Source organism: Corythoichthys intestinalis, chromosome 13 (assembly GCF_030265065.1).
Source record: "Corythoichthys intestinalis isolate RoL2023-P3 chromosome 13, ASM3026506v1, whole genome shotgun sequence".
In the NCBI taxonomy this organism is placed as follows: domain Eukaryota; kingdom Metazoa; phylum Chordata; class Actinopteri; order Syngnathiformes; family Syngnathidae; genus Corythoichthys; species Corythoichthys intestinalis.
The window spans coordinates 53,138,624-53,163,870 of NC_080407.1; the positions used below are offsets into that span (position 1 = coordinate 53,138,624).

At 41.0% G+C, this 25,247-nt stretch overlaps 1 long non-coding RNA gene across 1 annotated transcript in view; it reads left to right on the forward strand.

The window, feature by feature from the left end:
• LOC130927796 (uncharacterized) overlaps positions 1-21,026 on the forward strand; it is a 68,458-nt gene extending 47,432 nt beyond the window's left edge. Inside the window, exons 3-4 of the long non-coding RNA XR_009066524.1 lie at positions 4,664-4,694; positions 20,893-21,026. This is a non-coding gene — a long non-coding RNA (uncharacterized LOC130927796). The remainder of the gene's footprint in view (positions 1-4,663; positions 4,695-20,892) is intronic.
• The last annotated feature ends 4,221 nt before the right edge of the window (positions 21,027-25,247 follow it).

Sequence of the window (25,247 nt, forward strand, 5' to 3'; positions counted from 1 at the left end):
TGTAGTTCTTAAAAGATAAATCTTAGTACAAGTTATAGAAATTTTATATTAAAACCCCTCTTAATGTTTTCGTTTGAATAAAATTTGTAAAATTTTCAATCAAAATCAACTAGTAGCTCGCCATTGTTGATGTGAATAATTACACCATGCTCACTCATGGTACTAACCCATAAAATCAGTTGGACCCAAGGGCCAGCAGAGGGCGCTAAACACCAAAAAACCAATAACAAGCGGACAATACACTTTACTGTCATTTTAATCTGTTTGAGCAGGGCATGTGCGTTAATTGCGTCAAATATTTTAACGTGATTAATTTTAAAAAATAATGACCGCCCGTTAACGCGATAATTTTGACAGCCCTAATAAATACGTTATATTTTTGTTTCAGAGTCCAAAGACGTATTTATACGTCTTTTACATTTTTATTTTTTTTTTTTTAATGAAATCGTTTTCTAATTGTACTTAACGTTACAGACAAAATGTTTTACACTCATCCAGAGTCTTTAGTTGTTAGCTGTCAAATTCATCACGTCAACAGCGGTAATAACATCGAAATATTTAACGCAATTAACGCATGCGCTGCACTACCCACTCACGCATTGTCACGTTCAATCTATAATGGCACCGTATTACGTATACATAGAACTAAAAGGCAACGTCAAATGAGTAGAGAGAATTTTGGCAGCCTTTGAAGCCTTTTTCTAATTGGCTAAAGCCTTTCAATCCCTCTCTCAACGATCAGAAATATCGTGGTAAGCAATGCGGGGAAGAAAGGTAGTAGTTGATCTTTTTCTTAAAATCCTATTTTATTTCCCAACGCTGAGAAGATATATCAATTGGTACCATTAAGCACAGTCATGGTTGCACTTCCCATCATGCATTTGGTCAGAAGTTAAATGGCTGAATTATCATTTACTGAAAGCTCATAAAAATCCACTAGATGGCAATATTTAGTCACAATATACAAAGTCACATTTATCCTTTAAGATTTACAAGTCTTTCTATCTGTGGATCCCTCTCACAGAAAGAATGTTAATAATGTAAATGCCATCTTGAGGATTTATTGTTTATTGATCGGGAAATATCGGGATCGGCAAATTCTCAAACTAAAACGATCGGGATTGGATCGGGAGCAAAAAAACATGATCGGAACAACCCTAGTGAGCATAACTCCCAGAATGTTTACATGGAGTGAATAGAGTAATATGAGCATCGCGTAGATTTACACTTTTAAATTTGATTATTGTTCTTAAGATGTTATCTTTTTTTTAACTCACTGCAATTTTCATGCCAATTATTCCGATTTGTACAGCACACACAAGCACAAGCAGCACCCTGACATGGCGCCTACCTGCTCCCAGCTACATGTTCATTTTCTCCCTCCTGGATAATCACACAGCGATCGGATAATCCTGACACAAATCCTTTTCATTCCCTCAGCCCGCCGCAAATTCTCATGTTTGCGATATCGTTTTATGCCGACAATCAAAGGTGTTTTTCTTTCTCCGAAGATTCCCAAGTTTGGCCTGTGGGGTAAACACGCTTTGCTTTCGAGAAACTTTTCGCCACAGACAGAGATGAGCTTTTACGGCATCGAAGTGTATGCAAACAGAGTTGTACACAGCGAATTTATAATTTCTTAATATGATTATTTGGGCCCGAGCACCAAGTAGTGCGAGAGCCCTATTAAGAGGCCTTAAAATGCTTGAAAACGTAAATTTGGATAATTTTGTGATGTTACGAAAAAGCGTAACTAAATTGCTCGGTGGCGCTCCCTTGAATTTTTCAAAAAGCCCTCTCCTATTAGGTTTTTTCAACGTAGAGCAATGAAATTTGGGGAGTCGATACCTCGTTCAAAACTGCTCCAAAAAGTCTCTTGCACCCATATTCCAAACCCAACAGGAAACTTTTGAAATTTATTATCAAGTTACATGGTGAATATCTGAGACATTGGCAGTTAGAGAGTTTGTTGGATCCTCCTCAAAATTGGTGAGACTGTTCATGAGACATATGCGATCTTAAGTTATCACAATGGGGAGCTTTCATTCTGTCATGTCTCGGAAGTCATGTTAGTGTTTTTTGTTTTGTTGGTGCAGAATTTCCTGCTTTTATTTTGGTAGTGGCATTCTGCCTGGTTCCCAACTTCCTGCTCCTAATCAGGCTGATCATTTCCACCTGAGATTCATTGTATATATATATATATATATATATATATATATAGTCTGCACCTAACCTTGCCCTGTGTCGGTTCATCTTGTATCCTGCCATGTTCCACATTACTAGCTCACGTAAGCCTTTTCTTGACTTAGATTTATGTTGGGTTCAAATCCCCTTTTTGGGAGTCGATACCTCGTTCAAAACTGTTCCAAAAAGTCTCTTGCACCCATGTTCCTAACCCAACAGGAAACTGGGTATTTGAGACTATTACATGGTGAATATCTGAGACATTGGCAGTTAGAGTTTGTTGGCTCCTCCTTAAAATTGGTGAGACTGTTCATGAGACTTCTGAGATCTTAAGTTATCACAATGGGGAGCTTTCATTCTATCATGTCTCGGAAGTCATGTTAGTGTTTTTTGTTTTGTTGGTGCAGAATTTCCTGCTTTTATTTTGGTAGTGGCATTCTGCCTGGTTCCCAACTTCCTGCTCCTAATCAGGCTGATCATTTCCACCTGAGATTCATTGTGTATATATATATATATATATAGTCTGCACCTAACCTTGCCCTGTGTCGGTTCATCTTGTATCCTGCCATGTTCCACATTACTAGCTCACGTAAGCCTTTTCTTGACTTAGATTTATGTTGGGTTCAAATGCCCTTTTTGGGAGTTGATACCTCGTTCAAAACTTCTCCAAAAAGTCTCTTGCACCCATGTTCCAAACCCAACAGGAAACTGGGTATTTGAGACTGTTACATGGTGAATATCTGAGACATTGGCAGTTAGAGAGTTTGTTGGATCCTCCTCAAAATTGGTGAGACTGTTCATGAGACATATGAGGTCTTAAGTTATCACAATAGGGAGCTTTCATTCTGTCATGTCTCGGAAGTCATGTTAGTGTTTTTTGTTTTGTTGGTGCAGAATTTCCTGCTTTTATTTTGGTAGTGGCATTCTGCCTGGTTCCCAACTTCCTGCTCCTAATCAGGCTGATCATTTCCACCTGAGATTCAGGGCAGACATCCCAGGAATCTGACTGAACTACAGCAGTTTTGTAGAGAAGAATGGGCCAAGATTAGTCCTGATCGATGTGCCAAACTGATCTGCAGCTACAGGAAGTGTCTGGTTAAGGTTATTGCTGCCATAGGGGGGCCACAAAGTATTAAATGTGATGTTCACTTTCATATTTCGCCCTCTTCTGTGGTTGTTTGCGTACTAGCCACATTAAAATATAAGAAAATCTATAAATTTTTGAGTGTTTTTAGTTAACACTAGGGCTGTCAAAATTATCGCGTTAACTGGCGTTAATTAATTTTTTTAATTAATCACGTTAAAATATTTGACGCAATTAACGCACTTGCCCAGCTCAGACATATTTAAATGTCACTAGAGTGAAAGGCCCACCTGTTAATTGTGTTTTGCGGAGTTTTGCTGCCCTCTGCTGGCGTTTGGGTGCGACTGATTTTATAGTGTAAGTAATTATTGCCATCAACAATGGCGGGCTACTAGTTTATTTTTTGATTGAAAATTTAACAAATTTTATTAAAACGAAAACATAAAGAGGGGTTTTAATATAAAATTTCTATAACTGATTTAGAACTGATTTATTGTTATAATAAACAAATACAGTCCTTATGTACCGCATGTTGAAAATATATATCCATCTTGTGTCTTATCTTTCCATTCCAACAATAATTTAGAGAAAAATATGGCATATTATATAGATGGTTTGAATTGCGATTAATTACGATTAATTAAATTTTAAGCTGTAATTAACTCGATTAAAATTTTTAATCGTTTGACAGCCCTAGTTAACACAGACACTGTTTTTTCATCTGTGTGATTTTGACAAAGGTCAGATTTGATAGGGATTTTATGCAGAAATTTGAGAAATTCCAAAAGGTTCAGAAATGTTTTCATACCACTGTACTTTTTGGGAGCATTAATTTGAAACTGTATCTAAATACATTACTTATGACAGCCAGCACCTTCCCGATGAAATGGATCGAACGTCTACTGTCCGTCAATGGCAGCCAGTAAGTTCAAATCAAGCGGCGCCTTGACATAAGAGCCATGGTTCATTTTGCTTAGCTCATTGGCTAAACTTCTCAGACATTTTGGAGGCTCGCCGCTACAGGAAGGGTCTGGTTGAACTTATTTTTGCCAAAGGGAGTGGGGCACAAAATATTAAATGTGATGGTTCACTTACTAAATTTCCCCTTTCTGTCATTGTATGCATACTATCCTCATTAAAATATGAAAACTTAAAAATGTTTGAGTGGTTTTAGTTAATGCTGACTGTTTTTTCATCTGTGTGATGTTGACAAAGATCAGCTTACATTTGATGGTGATTTTCTGCAGAAATGTGAGAAATTCCAAAAGATTCAGATACTTTTTCTTACTGTATTTTTAGCAGATTTACTTTGGAAACAAGGGAATGTAACTAGTTTTAAGGAGGTGTGTTTTTGCTGTGCAGAATTGTAATCACATCTTATTTTCTGCATTTTAGGGGGGGAAAAAGGCAAGCAAAATTCACCAAAGTAAGTCCATGATTCCTTATGATCTCACAAAATGCTCCTCTGGTATATTTGGTTTCCTGCTGTGCACCTTCCTTTCAAACAACAACAAAAAATGTCTACTTATTTTTGGACCACTAGATACATTTCCCATTTTTCCACTGAGGCTTGCAGTCCGAAAGCCGTTTGATCTGCGACCAGGGAGACGCACATTTCATTTCGCGTGTATCTTCGTCCTAGCATTTTTTTCCCCATTCCCTCTTTTGATTATTTCCTCAACCTTTAGAAATAGCGTGGCTCTCTCGACACACGCCGCTTTCTCAACATACTCTCAAGATGCTGCCTGTCTTTTCTTTGCTCTTTAATGGAACACTTAACTTTCTGTGCGCTTTGCAATTTGTACAGTATCCAACGGTGCCTTGAGAATAGTCCGTTTTTAGAGATACAAACTGTCCTTTAAACTGAACAATAAGTCCAAAAATATCAAATTAAACAAAATAAGTGCAACTTCTGTAAAGGGGCGGAACTTAGGGAGGGTGCTGGGGGTGTGACCGCACCTGGTTTGTGGGCGCAAAATGGGCGTGTCTGGGCGAGGGGAGAGTCACGCAGTGAAATAAAATTTATCATATTTAACAGATTGAATGAAATCCGATCAGCTTTCAGATCTTTTACTGTAATTTTTGGACTATGAGCCGCTACTTTTTTTCCTTCATTTTGAATCCTGCGGCTTATTTGTTGATTTATTTGTGGTAATAGTAGGGTTGTTCCGATCATGTTTTTTGCTCCCGATCCAATCCCGATCATTTTAGTTTGAGTATCTGCCAATCCCGATATTTCCCGATCCGATTGCTTTTGTTTTTGCTCCCGATTCAATTCCAATCATTCCCGATAATTTTTCCCGATCATATACATATTGGCAATGCATTAAGAAAAAAATGAATAAAACTCGTACGAATATATACATTCAACATACAGTACATAAGTACTGTTTATTATGACAATAAATCCTCAAGATGGCATTTACATTATGAACATTCTTTCTGTGAGAGGGATCCTCGGATAGAAAGACTTGTAATTCTTAAAGGATAAATGTGACTTTGTATATTGTGACTAAATATTGCCATCTAGTGTATTTGTTGAGCTTTCAGTAAATGATACTGTAGCCATTTAACTGTTCCGCCCAAATGCATGATGGGAAGTGCAACCATGACTGTGCATAGTCGCACCAATTGATATATCTTGTCTGCGTTGGGAAGTAACATAGGGTGTTAAGGAAAAGATCAACCACTGTCGTTCTTCCCCACATAGCTCCCCACGATATTTCTAATTGTTGAGAGAGGGATTTTAAGGCTTTAGCCAATTAAAAAGAGGCTCCAAAGACTGCCAAAATTCTCTCTACTCATTTTACGCTGCCTGTTAGCTCTATTTATCGGTAAAACGGCGCCATTATAGATTGAGCGCGACAATGCGTGAGTGGGTCGTGCAGCGCATGCGTTAACTTCGTTAAATGTGAATGTGAAAAAAAGTTAATTACTGCCGTTTAGGTGATGAATTTGATAGCCCTACTTTAAGCCAAAACTAAAGACTCTGGATGAATGTAAGACATTTTGTCTGTAACGTTAAATACAATTAGAAAACGATTTAATTTAAAAATATATATATATATTAAAAAAAGGCATGTCCGATATTTTTTTGCCAATTCTGATACTTTGAAAATGACGTGATCGGACCCGATCGATTGGCATCCCGATCGATCGGGACATCTTTAGTTCATAGGTAACACTTCATTTGACAGCGGCGTCATAAGACCGTCATAATTATGACCTGACACTATCAGGGGCATTACTGAATGCTTATAACAGATGTCATTAAGTGTCACCCAACAAATTATGTCACTAACTCCGTTTATGTCCAGCTCGGCTCTTTTACATCCATTCAAAAGTGAGATAATTTGCCAGATAACACTAAATTACATCTGTTATAAGCATTCATTAATGCTTATAACAGTGAATGTCATAATTATGATTGTCTAATGACAGTCTTATGGCGCCACTGTCAAATATAGTGTTACCAAATACCATAACTAGCAATAAATGAAAAAACTGGAGAAGTAACTGAAGAAATAATTAGCACAGAACATGAATTTTGATTGTTATTTATATCTGTAGCGCTGCAATGTATGCTAGGAGGAACGTTGGACGACAACAGTGTTGACAGCAGGTGGCAGCAGAGGTTGATTTGCAGCAAATTGGTTCAAAGTCCATGGCGGTTTATTTGGTCTTATGACAGGTGTATGATGCCGCTGTCAAATAAATTGTTAACGGTTTATATCTTTTGGTGTAAATATCCCATAACACTGTGAGGACAGCTGCGCCTTATAGTCCAGTGCGGCTATCTATGAACAAATGCTGTTTTCGTATCAAATTAGTTGGATGGCGATTTATAGTCGGGTAGAATAGAATAGAATAGAGTAGATCATTATTTCATATTCCATTCAGCACAAGACTGTTATTTGACCTTACCATTTATTTAGCATTTGGGGGAAAATACTTCGATAAAAAGAATATCCTGTAAAAATATTGGAGTAGAGAGACTGAAACAATGACATTTTGCGGCTCTCTTCGTCGCATTTTCCTCGTTCTTAATAATTCCCCCTCAATAGGTTGAATTCTAAAAGATACAGATCTTAGCTTCGCCCAGGTTGGTTTGGGGACATTTCGGGGACAATATCAGGTCATTTCCTGTTGTTTTGGGGACGTTTGGGGGCGTTGCCTGGTCATATCAGGTCATTTAAGAACGTTTGGGGGCGTGGCCTGGTCATATCAGGTCATTTGGGAACATTTGGGGGGCGTGGCCTGGTCATATCAGGTCATATGGGAACGTTTGAGGGGCGTGGCCTAGTCATGGGTCATGTGGGGACTATTGGGGGCGTGGGCTGGTCATATCAGGGCATGTGGGAATATTTGAGGGGCGTGGCCTGGTCATATCAGGCCATTTGGGAACATTTGGGGGTCGTGGCCTGGCTATATCAGGTCATATGGGAACATTTGGGGGGGCGTGGCCTGGTCATATCAGGTCATTTGGGAGCGTGGCCTAATCCTATCAGGTCGTTTGGTGGCGTGGACCGGTCATATCAGGTCATTTAAGAACGTTTGGGGGCGTGGCCTGGTCATATCAGGTCATGTGGGGACTTGGGCGGTGTGGCCTAGTCATATCAGGTCATATGGGGACATTTGGGGGGCGTGGCCAGGTCATATCAGGTCATATAGGGACATTTGGGGGCGTGGCCTGGTCATATCAGGTCATTTGGGAACATTTGGGAGGCTTGGCCTGGTCATATCCGGTCATTTGGGGACTTTTGGGGGACGTGGCCTGGTCATTTCAGGTCATTTGGGGGTGTTTCCTATTGATATCTGGTCATTTCCTGTTGATTTGGTGACATTGTGTTTTTTTATCCAATCACATAAAACCATGACCCTGCTGACGTCATCCTCCTGTTGGGGATGCCAGAGCCCTATAATGGTAGGCGTGGATAAACGGGGGATTAAAATTTCTCGTCATCTGCACGTTGCCAAATTGTTGTATTTAGTCGAATCGTCTCAAAATATGAGATAAAAAGTCTTAAATAGCATTATTTAAGACTTTTTTTTATCCTGTCGTACGCACTTTAAGGCACCGCTCAGTTGTAGCTTTTGTGTTGACATGTGAAACTTTGGGAATGTATCGTCCTTGGAATTTGAGGACAAATTAAAAAAAAAAAAACAGTTTGACTGCAGAAGAATTCAAGGTGTGACAGTCACAGAAAGGGGAAAAAGTGCTGCGGGGCGTTTCTTTGTGAGTGTTTACGTCGCTCCCTGAGCCTCCGTGTTCATCCCTGGAGGGAAGCTGTCCAAAAGGTCACCTCGACTGGCTTTTGATTTGGGATTCTTTCTTCCAAAATGCTTCCTGCCTGACTTTTTCTTCATTTAATGAGGCACCCCTGCTTGTTACCTCTCACCTTTACCTTTGCCGTTCTTTCATGTGTTTTTCCTTTTTATTTGTCTTGTTCTATCCCTACATAAGCCATTAAGTTGAAGATTTTCTAAGTTTGAGAATACGTCTACTAAATTGATGAAGTATTCCCATTGTTAGGTGCTAGACATCCAATACATTTTAACCAAGAGGGAAGAATGAACATTCATTATTTAACTAATATAACCATGACAACAAACGTGCAGTTAGCATTTCTTTTACGTAAATATGTAAAGTACGATGCTAGTCTGTCAGTCAATGTAGCTGACGCCATATGTAAACAAAGAGCTGTTCTGGTGAAAATTCTTGTGAATAAATGCTTATATTCCTGAAATCTTTATTGATATGGACATAAAACAGTCTTGATTCTTGGTTTAAAGCAAAATAAAAAAAAATAAAATAAAAAAACGTGCAGTTAGCAGTTATTTTATGTAAATATTGCGAACTATGAGGCTAGTCAGTAAGGAAATTAGTGGCCGCTATATGTAAACAACGAGCTTTTTCCATTGCAAATTCTTGTGAATAAATGCTTAAATCCCTGAATTCTTTATAGATATGGAGGTAAAACAGTCTCGATTCTTTGATGAAAGGAAAACAAAAAAACATGCGATTTGCATTTATTTTACGTAAATATTACGAACTATTAGGCTAATCAGTAAGGAAATTAGCGGCCGCTATATGTAAGCAAAGAGCTTTTTCCGTTGACAATTCTTGTGAATAAATGCTTAAATCCCTAAATTCTTTATTGATATGGACATAAAACAGTCTCGATTCTTGGTTTAAAGCAAAATTTAAAACAAAAAACAAAAAAAACCGTGCAGTTAGCATTTATTTTATGTAAATATTGCGAACTATTAGGCTAGTCAGTAAGGAAATTAGTGGCCGCTATATGTAAACAACGAGCTTTTTCCATTGCAAATTCTTGTGAATAAATGCTTAAATCCCTGAATTCTTTATAGATATGGAGGTAAAACAGTCTCGATTCTTTGATAAAAGCAAAACAAAAAAACATGCGATTTGCATTTATTTTACGTAAATATTACGAACTATTAGGCTAATCAGTAAGGAAATTAGCGGCCGCTATATGTAAGCAAAGAGCTTTTTCCGTTGACAATTCTTGTGAATAAATGCTTAAATCCCTAAATTCTTTATTGATATGGACATTAAAAAGTCTCGATTCTTGGTTAAAAAAAAAAAAAAAACGTGCGGTTTGCATTTACTTTACGTAAATATTGCGAACTATGAGGCTAGTCAGTAAGGAAATTAGCGGCCGCTATATGTAAACAAAGAGCTTTTTCCGTTGAAAATTCTTGTGAATAAATGATTAAATTCCTAAATTCTTTATAGATATGGATGTGAAACAGTCTCGATTCTTCGCTAAAAGCAAAACAAACAAAAAAACAAAAATGTGCAGTTAGCATTTGTTTTACCTAAAAATGTCTAAGTACGATGCTTGTCTGCCAGTTAATGTAGCGGCCGCCAGATGTAAACAAAGAGATTTTTCCGCTAAAATTCTTGTGAATAAATGTTTAAATCCCTGAATTCATTCTAGATAAGGACATTAAACAGTCTCCATTCTTGGTTAAAAGCAACAACAACAAAAAAAAACGTGCAATTAGCATTTATTTTACTTAAATATTGCGAACTATGAGGCTATTCAGTAAGGAAATTAGCGGCCGCCGTATGTAAACAAAGAGCTTTTTCTGGTGAAAATTCTTGTGACTAAATTCTTAAATCCCTGAATTCTTTATAGATATGGACTTAAAACAGTCTCGATTCTTGGTAAAAAAAAAAAAAAAAAGGTGCAGTTTGCATTTATTTTACGTAAATATTGCTAACTATGAGGCTAGTCAGTAAGGAAATTAGCGGCCGCTATACAGTATGTAAGCAAAGAGCTTTTTCCGTTGAAAATTCTTGTGAATAAATGCTTGAATCCCTAAATTCTTTATAGATATGGATGTAAAACAGTCTCGATTTTTCGTTAAAAGCAAAACCGAAAAAAATGTGCAGTTAGCATTTGTTTTACCTAAATATGTCAAAGTACGATGCTAGTCTGCCAGTCAATGTAGCGGCCGCCATATGTAAACAAAGAGCTTTTTCCGCTACAATTCTTGTGAATAAATGCTTAAATCCCTAAATTCTTTATAGTAAAACAGTATTCAGTCTTGGTTTAAAGCAAAAAAAAAAAACTTGCAGTTAGCATTTATTTTACTTAAATATTGCGAACTATGAGGCTAGTCAGTAAGGAAATTAGCGGCCGCCGTACGTAAACAAAGAGCTTTTTCTGGGGAAAATTCTTGTGACTAAATTCTTAAATCCCTGAATTCTTTATAGATATGGAGGTAAAACAATCTTGATTCTTGGTTAAAACAAAACAAACAAACGTGCAGTTAGCATTTATTTCACGTAAATTTGTTGAAGTACGCTGCTAGTCTGTCAGTCAATGTAACAGGCGCCATATATAAACAGAGCTTTTCCAGTGAAAATTCTTGTGAATAAATGCTTAAATCCCTGAATTCTTTACAGATATGGACGGAAAACAGTCTTGATTCTTGATTAAAAGCAACAACAACAACAAAAAACGTGCAGTTAGCATTTATTTTATGTAAGTATTGCGAACTATATGAGGCTTACTATATACTGAACTATAGTCACTAAGGAAATTAGCAGCCGCCATGTGTAAACAAAGAGCTTTTCCAGTGAAAATTCTTGTGAATAAATGCTAAATGAATTCTGAATTCTGAATTCTTTCTTGATATGGACGTAAATCAGCCTCCATTCTTGGTTTAAAAGCAATAAAAAAATGTGCACTCAGCATTTTATTATAAGTACCATATTGGCCCGAATGTAAGACAGAGTTTTTTTGCATTGAAATAAGACTGAAAAAGTGGGGGTCGTCTTATATTCGCAGTCTAGACATTATACCCATTCACGACGCATGATGGCGCCAGATATCATTGAAGCGATGTTCTGTCATGACAGATCTCAGCTACTCTCAAGTTTAACCAGTTTGCATTATTTTATTGCAAAGTTTTTCCTTATTCAGATTTCTTTCAAGACTACAGTTAGTTAGACTTCCCTTTGATGGTTAATGCAGTTGTTGCAATTTTGTTGTTTTATCACAATAGATTGGTTTATTTACATTTCAAAAACCAGAAGCCATTCATTTACGAATGTGATTGCACTTTAGTTTACATATTTAAATATTCAGATATTAAAGATTTGAATGAGGCAAAATAACATGCTTTTTTTCTCTCAAATATGAATATGAATATATGAAAACCTGTAAATGTTTGGGTGGTTTTAGTTAAAGCAGACACTGTTTTTTCATCTGTGTGATTTTGAAAAAGATCACATTTGATGGTGATTTTTATGCAGAAATGTGAGAAATTCCAAAAGGTTCAGACACTTTTCAAACCACTGTAAGTCAATACAGTTTTATTTTGCATTGATCATTAAGAATGTCCCGTCCCCAGCAAAAAGTGTACATGCAGGTTATGCCATATCGTCCCTACCAATGTTGAAAAAAAGAAAAAAAAACAAGTTAAGGAACAACCCATTGAGTAGCTGTGTTATTGTCAAAAAAAAAATTTTTTTTTAAATCCTACCGTTAACGGAGACAATGTTCTTCTTGCATCTTTTCCTTTCATATCCCATCATGCAGCTGCGACTCCACAACAAAACACGGCTCGTAATTATGTGAACGCAGCAAGCTGACATGTGTTGTTGTTGTCGTGCACTTTACCTGCCTGAAAACTATTCGGGGGTAATTTATAAAATAAATAAATAAATAATCGGAAAAGTGCCTGACTCGTTTTATTTATTTATTTTTGCTTATAAATGTTCTTATCTGACAATGGGGATACGTTGTTTTCGTCCCAGTTTTTCACAAAAGTAATCCACCACAATTGCCTGAAAATTGCCACCTTTTCCATTGCTTGGCGCCATTATGCCACCATTACGCCAACCAGTTGCAATTTTTCCTCTTCTTAATGTCTGCTTTGATTGCATCCTCCAGTCAGTGAAAGGCAAAAACATTTTAAGGACTTTTTAGATCCAGTTTACACCCCCCAAAAAAAGAGAAATAATGGCAGTGAATGTTCTACAATGGCCGCACTGATTATTCTGCTGTTACTTGCCTCTGGTGTTCTCTCGATTTTTATTTTTTTCTTCTTTGTTTTGTTGCTCTCCGCTTGACAGAACAGAGATGCTATTACAAGCTGTCTGACACCTCTTCTTTGCCTTCTGCTGGAGACGCCTTGGCTGCCATCTGCTTATTTTCAGAAAGGTTGGGAAGAAAGAAATTCCACATGATGCGTTACTGGCTATCGCTATCCCCGATTCTGTGGAAATGCGATACAAGAGTCGAAGGGTGCGTCCCGGGAGGGTAAAGATCCCTCTCGCTTCTCCTTTTTTTGAGACGACACGATTATGAACTCATAAGCTGCTTAATGTGGTGCTCTAAATGAGAAGCCCCGGTCGGGTTCAATTTCCTGTGCGTCCGCCGTCTCGCAGTTGTGCCCCGTGTCGCCCTTTCACGCGCACGCACGCCATGATGGATTAAAGCGGCTATTGGGGAAATGAAAGGTAGAGCCCATCCTGACTAATTACTCACTATATAGCGCCGCGCCCGTGAGTGAGTATCGGAGTCCCGTTTTTGGGTGAAGTGGATTTAAACACTTCAGTATGATAGCACATCTCAACTGAAGTTTTGTAGAAAAGCGTAGTGTGCTATGAAGCGAGTAATGGATACCGTTTCTTCAGCTAATTGCTTATTTATTGTAGTTCACATCCATGCTTTAGAAAAGGGGTGTTAACTTTGACTTTGACGCTGACCATATTGCAGTTCTGACGACTAATCTGGCATATCCGATTCCAATTGGCTTCCTCAGACTGTTCTTTAGCAGGTGTCCAAATCAGATCTGGAAGGGGTTATGGGGGAACAGAAGAAAAGAAAGAAAAGGAACACAAACAACAACAAGAAATGCATTAGACGCCTACACTAACTACGAATATGTTGGTGCTATTGTCACTAGATGTATTTCTGGTTGACACCATGTGGGGGGCCTGTTGACCAGGGAAAGAAGGGGTTGGGGCTGGGGGAGTCCATAAGCTAATTGGGAGGGGTGGATTGTACACAAATAAGCTCTGTGATCTAGAAACCAGTAATTGTGTGAATCCCTTGTGAGTGTAATCCCGTCGGCAACCGACCCTAAGCCGCCACACCGCCAATCCCAGCACCTGGGCCCCCCACCCGAGCGCGCCTAATCACATCCAGCCATGCGCGAGATCGACCAAACACGCGACAGCCACGCAGATGAGCGGAGACGCCGCCCCAGGGTCATGGCCCCCATCCAGCCAGACCGTTTGGGGTGGGGGGAGCCCAACCCTCCTCCCGCAACCCCCCCGGGATCCAGGGTTGTCCCCCGGGCAACCCGCGCCCTCATCAACCGGCCTTCAGGGATGGGAAGAGGGGACGTACCACCAACCCAACGCCCACCCCCGTCTGCCTACCCGGCCCACGAGCCACAGCCGTAGCCCCACAACTGGCACAGCACGCCACGGGACCCCCGACAGGGTAGGGTCCCCTGCTGAGCAGGCGACACCCAGCCGAAACACCGGTGTCCAGCCAGCGACCCGCAACGGAGCGCAGGGCGGATACCCAGGCAGAGAACAGAGGGGAAGGCGGAAGAAGGAGAACGCTGAGGAGCCCCTGCAGGGCGACGCGAGACCGGAGCCCCGACCTCCACCCACTCCCCCGGCCGCCAGCCCAGGCGGAGGGGAGGCCACGCCCCAGGAGCCGCACCATAGAGAGAAAGTGGGGGACCCACTTACCACCCTATTAGAGTGAATCCCATTTCTATTTTCTACCCCTACCCCTTGGCTCTTCAAACGGAGCAATAAGGGGTAAGGCTTGAAACGTTAGCCCTACGAATTGGGACACCCCTTAACTGTGGCTGCCAGGTCCCCGGCTGGCAGCCATTACCCAGCACCGTGATGGGATTGTGTAGGAAGGATAGTGCAAGCTATGCATTAAAATAGGAGAGCTCGGCTTTGGGCAGTTGGACCGCTGCATGGAATTTCTACCCAGCCGCCCGTCCCACCACCCATTGTTCAATGATAACGGCGAGTGTCCTCTTCAACTCTTGGACAACGTATTTTTTAACATAAAGTTCATGGCAGTGAGGAAAATAAGTATTTGAACACCTCGAGATTTTTGCAAGTTCTCCCACTTTGAAATGATGGGCGGTTTTGAAATTTTCATGGTAGGTGCTTGTTGTCGCAGCTAGATGTATTTCCGGGTAACACCATATGGGGGGCCTGGGAAAGAAGGGGAGGGGGGGGGTGGAGTCTATAATCCAAGTGATTGGGAGGGCTGGAGTGTACACAAATCAGCTCTGTGATCTAGAAATCAGTAATCGTGTGAAATCCTTGTGGGTGTAAGCCTGTCGGCAACCAACCCTACACCGCCCCATCGCAAATCCCGGCACCGGGGCCCCCCACCCTAACGCGCCCAATCAGATCTAGCCACGAGCGAGCTCCACCAAACACGCGACTGCCACGCAGACGAGCGGAGACGCCACCCCAGGGCCACGGCTCCCACCCAGCCAGCCCGTTTGGGGGGGGAGGCAGCGCAGCACAGCCCATCCCTCCTCCCGCAGCCCTGTAAAGGAGCCATCGTCACCCCCCACAGGATCCAGGGTGGTCCCCCAGAGCACCTGCTCCCCCATCAACCGGCCTTCAAGGATGGGAAGGGGGGACGCACCACCAGCCCTCTCATAGTATAATAACAATAGTATGTAGTTGTGTAAACACTTTGTATTGTCATTTTTCCTTTTGTGCCTGCACTTCTACATTTTGGCGACTTTTTGGGCATTGAAGTATTTTTCTAAGCATCTGTTTATCAAAGATAAACAGAGAAATGAGGAAAGAACAGGAAAAGAAACACTATAGTCCTCAGGGAGTGCTAACACCTGCTTTAATATTTTTTTTGAAGGTACTTTGTGATCAACACTTTCAAGTCCTACTGCTGCCCACAGGTGACAAAATAGTGCACGCAACAGTGCCCAAAGAGCCCAATCCTGCATTTCCTCTCCAGGAGTCTTTAACTGCTTTGTAGACGGACTAAATTGAGTTAAAAAAAAAACGCACACACAAAAATGCAATTACAGCCTGTTTCTGATGTGTTAACGTGTTTTAGCATCACTTGGCTGCACTTAATAGCGCGTGGGATTGAGCGCTTTATCGCCACATGGACTCGATGAGGCCGCGGTTTCGAACACATGGGGATAAAACATTTCTGTTGCCGTTGTCCATTGCTGGTTAATTGATTCATCAGGAAATAACGGTAAGACCACATACGGTCAAGTGCAGAGCTATAATCATCACGTCCGTGCAATACTGTAAATGACAGGTGTCAAAGTCCTTGTTCAGATAAGCAGTCAAAATCTGATTTTTAGCCCATTCAGATTGCAACTGGATGGCTTTTTTTGTAGTCTGAACATTCACAAAGCACAGGAATTTCGTGAGACGGATTGAAACCACAAAGGTTGCGTTTAGACTGCAAGTGTATCAGATTCCGATCAGATTCCTAACGCTACGAGTTACATTTATCCTGTGATGATCACTCAGCAGAGACCTTTGAAGGCTAAAGCAATATTACATATTTTCTCTGGCCAAGATAAGAAAAGATAATCTTACCGTGTGTGCAAGTCTTGAGAGGAGAGGACACTGGCGAGTTGGGGATTGCTATGCTAAGCTATGCTATGCTATTAAGCTCCTCGGTGGCAAGGCCCTGGGGGTAGATGAGATTCGCACGGAGTTCCTAAAGGCTGTGGATGTTGTAGGGCTGTCGTGGCTGACACGCCTTTACAACATCGCGTGGACATCGGGGACAGTGCCTCTGGATTGGCAGACCGGGGTGGTGGTCCCCCTTTTTAAGAAGGGGGACCGGAGGGTGTGTTCCAATTATAGAGGGATCACACTCCTCAGCCTCCCTGGTAAAGTCTATTCAGGGGTGCTGGAGAGGAGAGTCCGTCGAGAAGTCGAATCTCTGATTCAGGAGGAGCAGTGTGGTTTTCGTCCCGGCCGTGGAACAGTGGACCAGCTCTACACCCTCGGCAGGGTCCTCGAGGGGGCGTGGGAATTCGCCCAACCAGTCTACATGTGTTTTGTGGATCTGGAGAAGGCGTTCGACCGTGTGCCTCGGGGTGTCCTGTGGGGGTTGCTCCGGAAGTACGGGGCACCGAGCCCCTTGGTAAGGGCTGTTCGGTCCCTGTACGACCGGTGTCAGAGTTTGGTCCGCATTGCCGGCAGTAAGTCGAATTCGTTCCCAGTGAGGGTTGGACTCCGCCAAGGCTGCCCTTTGTCACCGATTCTGTTCATAACTTTTATAGACAGAATTTCTATGCACAGCCAAAGCGTTGAGGGGGTCCGGTTTGGTGACCGCAGCATTGAATCTCTGCTTTTTGCAGATGATGTAGTGCTGTTATCTTCATCAAGCCGTGACCTCCAAATCTCACTGGAGCGGTTCGCTGCTGAGTGTGATGAAGATCAGCACCTCCAAATCCGGGACCATGGTCCTCAGTCGGAAAACGGTGGAGTGCCCTCTCCGGGTCGGGGATGAGATCCTGCCCCAAGTGGAGGAGTTCAAGTATCTTGGGGTCTTGTTCACAAGTGACGGTAGGAGGAAGCGGGAGATCGACAGGCGGATCGGTGCAGCGTCTGCAGTAATGCGAACTCTGCACCGGTCCGTAGTGGTGAAGAAGGAACTGAGCCGAAAGGCAAAACTCTCGATTTACCAGTCGATCTATGTTCCTACCTTCACCTATGGTCACGAGCTGTGGGTCATGACCGAAAGAACAAGATCCCGGATACAAGCAGCCGAAATGAGTTTCCTGCGCAGGGTGTCCGGGCTCTCCCTTAGAGATACAGTGGGGCAAATAAGTATTTAGTCAACCACTAATTGTGCAATTTCTCCCACTTGAAAGTATTAGCAAGGCCTGTAATTGTCAACATGGGTAAACCTCAACCATGAGAGACAGAATGTGGGGAAAAAAACAGAAAATCACATTGTTTGATTTTTAAAGAATTTATTTGCAAATCATGGTGGAAAAAAATATTTGGTCAAGACCATAAGATCATCTCAATACTTTGTTATGTACCCTTTGTTGGCAATAAAGGAGGCCAAACGTTTTCTGTAACTCTTCACAAGCTTTTCACACACTGTTGCTGGTATTTTGGCCCATTCCTCCATGCAGATCTCCTCTAGAGCAGTGATGTTTTGGGGCTGCCGTTGGGCAACACGGACTTTCACCTCCCTCCACAGATTTTCTATAGGGTTGAGATCTGGAGACTGGCTAGGCCACTCCAGGACCTTGAAATGCTTCCTACGAAGCCACTCCTTTGTTGCCCTGGCTGTGTGTTTGGGATCATTGTCATGCTGAAAGACCCAGCCACGTCTCATCTTCAATGCCCTTGCTGACGGAAGGAGATTTTCACTCAAAATGTCTCGATACATGGCCCCGTTCATTCTTTCCTTTACACAGATCTGTTGTCATGGTCCCTTTGCAGAAAAACAGCCCCAAAGCATGATGTTTCCACCCCCATGCTTCACAGTGGGTGTGGTGTTCTTCAGATGCAATTCAGTATTCTTTCTCCTCCAAACATGAGAACCTGTGTTTCTACCAAAAAGTTCTATTTCGGTTTCATCTGACCATAACACATTCTCCCAGTCCTCTTCTGGATCATCCAAATTCTCTCTAGCGAACCGCAGATTGGCCTGGACGTGTACTTTCTTCAGCAGGGGGACACGTCTGGCAGTGCAGATTTGAGTCCCTGGCGGCGCATTGTGTTACTGATAGTAGCCTTTGGTACTGTGGTCCCAGCTCTCTGTAGGTCATTCAATGATTTTTGCTCACCGTTCTTGTTATCATTTTGACGCCACGGGGTGAGATCTTGCGTGGAGCCCCAGATCGAGGGAGATTATCAGCGGTCTTGGATATCTTCCATTTTCTAATAATTGCTCCCACAGTTGATTTCTTTACACCAAGCGTTTTATCTATTGCACATTCAGTCTTCCCAGCCTGGTGCAGGTCTAGAATTTTTTCTCTGGTGTCCTTCGACAGCTCTTTGGTCTTGGCCATAGTGGAGTTTGGAGTGTGACCGACTGAGGTTGTGGACAGGTGTCTTTTATAGCCTCGTTAGACCTCGTTAGAGGAAGTTAGACCTCTTTGACAGCCAGAAATCTTGCTTGTTTTTAGGTGACCAAATACTTATTTTCCACTCTAATTTGGAAATAAATTCTTTAAAAATCAAACAATGTGATTTTCTGTTTTTTTCCCACATTTTGTCTCTCATGGTTGAGGTTTACCCATGTTGACAATTACAGGCCTCTCTAATCTTTTCAAGTAGGAGAACTTGCACAATTGGTGGTTGACTAGATGCTTATCTGCCCCTCTGTACATATAAAATGTAGGGCTGTCAAACGATTAAAATTTTTAATCGAGTTAATTACAGCTTAAAAATTAATCGCAATTAATCGCAATTCAAACCATCTATAAAATATGCCATATTTTTCTGTAAATTACTGTTGGAATGGAAAGATAAGACACAAGATGGATATATACATTCAACATACGGTACATAAGTACTGTATTTGTTTATTATAACAACAAATCAACAAGATGGCATTAACATTATAAACATTCTGTTACAGCGATCCATGGATAGAAAGACTTGTAGTTCTTAAAAGATGAATGTTAGTACAAGTTATAGAAATTTTATATTAAAAGCCCTCTTAATGTTTTCGTTTTAATAAAATTTGTAAAATTTTCAATCAAAAAATAAACTAGTAGCCCACCATTTTTTATGTCAATAATTACTTACACAATGCTCATGGGTGCTGAAGCCTATAAAATCAGTCGCACCCAGGCGCCAGCAGAGGGCGACAAAACTCCGAAAAACACAACAAGTACACATTTCACTGTGCTGTCATTTTAATATTTGAGCGGGGCATGTGCGTTAATTGCGTCAAATATTTTAACGTGATTAATTTAAAAAATTAATTACCGCCTGTTAACGCGATAATTTTGACAGCCCTCATAAAATGTAAAACATTGTGAACATGTGACGGAAACTATTGCGTATTTTCGTCTTCTTTTGGTCCTGTCGTTCGTCTCGTTATGTTAAAGCCTCCCAAAACCCATTTTTAGCTCGTTATCGTCTCGTCATAGTCTTGGAAAAAAATGTTCGTTGACGAAATATTTTCGTTATCGTCATCGTTGACGAAAACAACACTTATTTGTTTTTTAAATTTGGGTGTGGGATTGACATGCGATCTTTGCCCATGTTTCGTGTTACTGCCTTGGATTTTTTGTTGAGAGTACATTGGATTAAAAATAGTAGTACCTTGAGGTACGACATTAACTAGAACTCAATTCAGTTTTGTCATTCTACTCTTTTATTTCTAAAGAAAAAAGTTGAAACAGATGCTTCAAGTATTTTAACTTGAAAAAAATCTGTAGATCTGGCTCACAGAGGCCTTGTTGTCATATTTCCAACCAAATTAGCTGTTAATCCGATCATCAATAACCAGATTATGTAGTCCGAATTGGCCCTCTGGAGCCACGGGACTGTGCTTCTTCTGACACTTTAGATCCAAGAATTCTGTCAAAGCCGCGTCTATACTGTATCTCCAAACCAGGAGCAGTAGGCGGTAGAAAATTGCGCCGGTTGCCAGTTGTTGTTTGCCAGGCGCCATTACGCCGCCACCCGCCTGTCACTGTCGCAGCCTCCCGTTTCCATGACGACCGGCGCATCTCAACTCAGGTCTTCAGTAAGAGTCCGGCAGCGACATGGAAAGCAATCTGGAAATCATTTAACTTCATCTGTCGCGTTTACGCCAATGACGGATCACGCGGACACACACTTGTTTTCGAGTCGCTTGTGCGGTGGCAACAGGTGTCAGATGTGATCAGCGCCGCCCACTTCATCTCATGTCCGTGCCTCTCGCGCCACTTATGTCACCCACCGCGATGAATGCGAAATGCTCCCGGAACACTTCTTTCCCTCCTTATCTTCACACCTTCTTCCTATCTGTCATCTCTGCCGTGGCCATTGCGGGATCTGCCTCGCAGGCCAAAAACTCCGGAGAAATTCGCTTACATTATCATCACTCCTGTCGCTATCGTGACCTTTTTCTCCTTAACAGCTTTCCCGCATCTTGCTTCTCCTCGTGGCCCCCAAGGAGAGTCGTCAGACGACCCCGGTGGGGTCAAAGCGGTTCAGAGGTCGCGGGGCGAAGACGTCCACATGCCCGAGTCAAAACACCAGCTGGCACAACCGTGACAGGAAAGTACTGTTTGCTTTGAAACTTATATTGCTTGTTATTGTATCTCAAATAGTGTTGCACGGATACAAATTTTTCGCCCCGATACCAATACCTGGCTGTGCAGTATCTGCCGATACCATACCGATACCACTCTGTTTATACATACCTGGTATGGGTGACAATAGTTGAATAAACCTTTGGCTCTCTAAGGCCAAAATAGTGCTAAATTTGTGAAATTAAAACATGTACGTATAATACTAGAAACAGCAATATCTGGAGAAATTACTTCTGGTCTTTGCCGTGTGGAAATACAAATCTTAGCCCCGCCCAGGGCTATCAATAGAATGGACAAACATGCCCGTCAATGGCATTAAACAAAGTAAATGCCATTAGAAATAAATAGGAAATTTGGACGTCCATGGCCGTCAATGGCAGCACCCTCCATAAGCGTCAATAGAATAGAGGAAGTTCGGAGGAGACGTCCTATTGATATCTTGTCGTTTCCTGTTGATTTTGGGACATCATTTTTTTTTTGCCATTGAAAATGAATGGGAAAATTTTTGGACGTCCATCGCAGTCAATGGCATCAACTTACATAGTCGTCAATGAAATCCAAGTTCATTGGAGCAAATAGAATAGAATAACATGTTCGTCAGCGGCAATAAACACAGTAAATCCCATTAGAAATGATTGGGAAATTTGGACGTCTATGGCCGTCAATAGCAGCACCCTCCATAAGCATCAATAGAATCGAGGAAGTTCGGAGGAGACGTCCTATTGATATCTTGTCGTTTCCTGTTGATTTTGGGACATCATTTATTTTTGCCATTGAAAATGAGTGGGAAAACTTTTGGACGTCCATGGCAGTCAATGGCATCAACTTACATAGGGGTCAATGGAATCCAAGTACATTGGGGCCAATAGAATGGAATAACATGTTCGTCAGTGGCAATAAACACAGTAAATCCCATTAGAAATGAATGGGAAATTTGGACGTCTATGGCCGTCAATGGCAGCACCCTCCATTAGCGTCGATAGAATCAAGGAAGTTCGGGGGAGACGTCCTATTGATATCTTGTCGTTTCCTGTTGATTTTGGGACATCATTTTCTTTTGCCATTGAAAATGAATGGGAAAACTTTTGGACGTCCATAGCAGTCAATGGCATCAACTTACATAGGGGTCAATGGAATCCAAGTACATTGGGGCCAATAGAATGGCATAACATGTTCGTCAGTGGCAATAAACACAGTAAATCCCATTAGAAATGAATGGGAAATTCGGACGTCTATGGCCGTCAATGGCAGCACCCCATCAATGGAATCGGGGAAGTTTGGGGGACACGTCCTATTGATATCTGGTCATTTCCTTTTGATTGGGGGATTTTGTTGTTTTTCCCATTGAAAAGGAATGGGAAAATTTTTGGACGTCCATGGCCGTCAATGGCAGTGAGTTACATAGGCATTGATAGAATTCAAGTCCATTAGCATCAATAGATTTGACATACATAGCCGTCAATGGCAACATTGCAATGTAGATTCCATTGGAAATCCCATTGAAAGTGAATGGGACATTTCCCATTAAAAAGGAATGGGAAAGTTTTTGGCAAATTCCCGAGGAACCGTAAATTTTTTCCCAAATTCTGTATACAATCTTTATGCCCCTCACCATCCCGGAATTTTTGATGTCCAAATTATGTGATTTGGTCAAAAATTGTAGGACAAGTAGCGTTTTGAAACTTTTTTTTTTTTTTTCAGAAAATTGCCGTTTACGGGCGAACGGAAAATTTTTCGGGGCCGTTTGACAAAAAGCCACAGTCACACGAAAATTCCGGACATGTCGATACCTTAATGGTGCCGATCGGGCTGTGCAGCGCGCCTGAAAATGCGGAGAATAAGTTGATTAAGAATAATAAATAATAACAATAAAGTCGCAGAATAACATTATCTGGCTTTGCCAAAAAGGCAAAGACCAGATAACTAGCCCAACAGTAAGAAAGTAAAAATACATTCACAATAATAAACTCTGAATAAACTTTTTTTCAAACCTCTCAAAGGCCAAATAGTCCAGCTTTCATGAAATTATAAGTAATAACAATAACTCATTTGCTCCCAAAAACATATAAATACGTTCTATTTTTAATTTCAATTTTATTTTTCAAATGATTTTTACCTTTGTTTGAACTTTTTGGGGGATTTAATGACTTAGACACCAATGTCCTACCCATAATATGGCCCCTACACAAAAAGGATTGCTAAAAACAAAGAAAACTTTTTAAATTAAAAAATTAAATGTGTTCAAATGCAAAAATTTGAGTCTCAAATATTTTTTCGCATTCAAAAACTTTTTCTATGATTGAATTTTTTTTTTTTTTTTTTTTTTTTTTTTTTTTTTTGATCGAAGTGATTTTTCGTTTGAAAATATATATATTTTTGTTTGAAGCAACTTAATTTTGGTTTGGATAATAAAGACACAAATGTGGCCCAAACGCAAAACAACATTACTTCAATAGAAAAAAAGATGACTTCAATCCCCCCAAAAATTCAACGAAAAATAGCTTTCAAATGCATTTTTTTGAGTTTCAAATTCATTTTTGCATTCAAACACATTTTTTTTGATCGAATTATAAAGACACAAATCTACTTCCATATTGCTCCGCCCAGGGGATACAATTTTTGATTGGGGTAACTACATTGGCACGCAGGGCCGGCCCAGGCCATTTTGGGGACCTAAGCAAAATAATGCAAAGGGGCCCATATTTTTGGCCCACCATTTCGTCACAGAATACTGAGAAACCCATACATGCAATCCAACCCATACGTCCATATTTTGTATATTAATCAGATTTTGTTGCACTGCATACTTCAAATTTTTCACCCCAAATGATTGTTAGTACTTACAGTAGATAGCGCCAAACCTTTTTCTATATTTATCTTATATATATATATATCTTATATTATCTTTTTCTATGTCATATTGGGGGCCCCCTAGTTGTCAGGGGCCATAAGCAGCTGCATAGTCTGCGTATAGGCTGGGCCGGCCCTGTTGGCACGACACCGGCGGGCGTTCCATATTCAATGGATGACTATCTTGGCGAAAAGTATTGCCTAAGCACCCCCGGCCCAAAAGTCAAACTCCGCCTATGATAAGAATATCCAAAATGCCGATTGCATAAAAATTAAAGCATTGAGATGAAAACTGATGTTAGATTTAGAAATCTATACTTTCTACTTAATATTGTACATTCACAAGATAGCTTTGACTGAAGCCTATAAAGTCACAGCAGAAATCATACACTGATGAAATAACTAGTTGTCATGTTGTTGAGGAGGCGGTGTTGGCATCTTATTCAAACGTGTCAGTACACTATATGGACAAACACATCAGTATGGACAGGCTGTCCGCACGTATAGTCATTTCGTGCACGTCGGCAGGCACAAATTTGTACTTGAAACATGTCAAAGCCGCCCCGAAATGACGACGCATGTGTACTTTAGCGGGAAAAGCGGCAAAGAAGATGACAAACAACATTTTTGGTGTGTTTGTATGTGCGAGAGCATTTCGGCTCGGCTCACGGGGGCAATGCACCGACTCGGAGCGGAGAAGCGGCGAGATGGATTCGCAGGCACGTCGCATTTATCTCTATTACTTCTTGCTACGCTCGCCATCAAAATTCTACTGGCGGCGGCCGGGGGATTTTGCAGCATGACGTTTGCATCAGATGTTCAACGCTTCCTCTAACACGGTTATCCTTTAAAGGAAAGGAAGGCAGAGTGGGAGCCGTTTTCTAAATCTGCTTCTTAAGAAACACAAGATGCCTTTATTTGCGCGGAAATCTGCTGACGCAAGTCTGTTGCAATTTAAACTCGATAATAACTTTAGGTGATCAACTTTATACATCTCGACTTATTTTTAGTGAGTCGACTTGAATTATTTGTGTACGGTGAGTCTCAAAATGTCAAAAAATGACTGATAGGTAAGTAGAAATATTTTTTAAATGGTTTTTCAGACTATAAGTCGCACAAGAGCAGTGTTTTTCAAACCAGTGTGCAGTGAGAGATCGTCAGGTGTGCCGCGAGAAACTATCCAATTATCCATTATTTTACATCCATTCAAAAGTGAGATAATTAACTAAATGACATCTGTTATAAGCATTCATTAATGCTCATGACAGTGTCGTGTCATAATTATGATTGTCGTAAGACAGTATTATGGCACCACTGTCAAGTTAAGTGT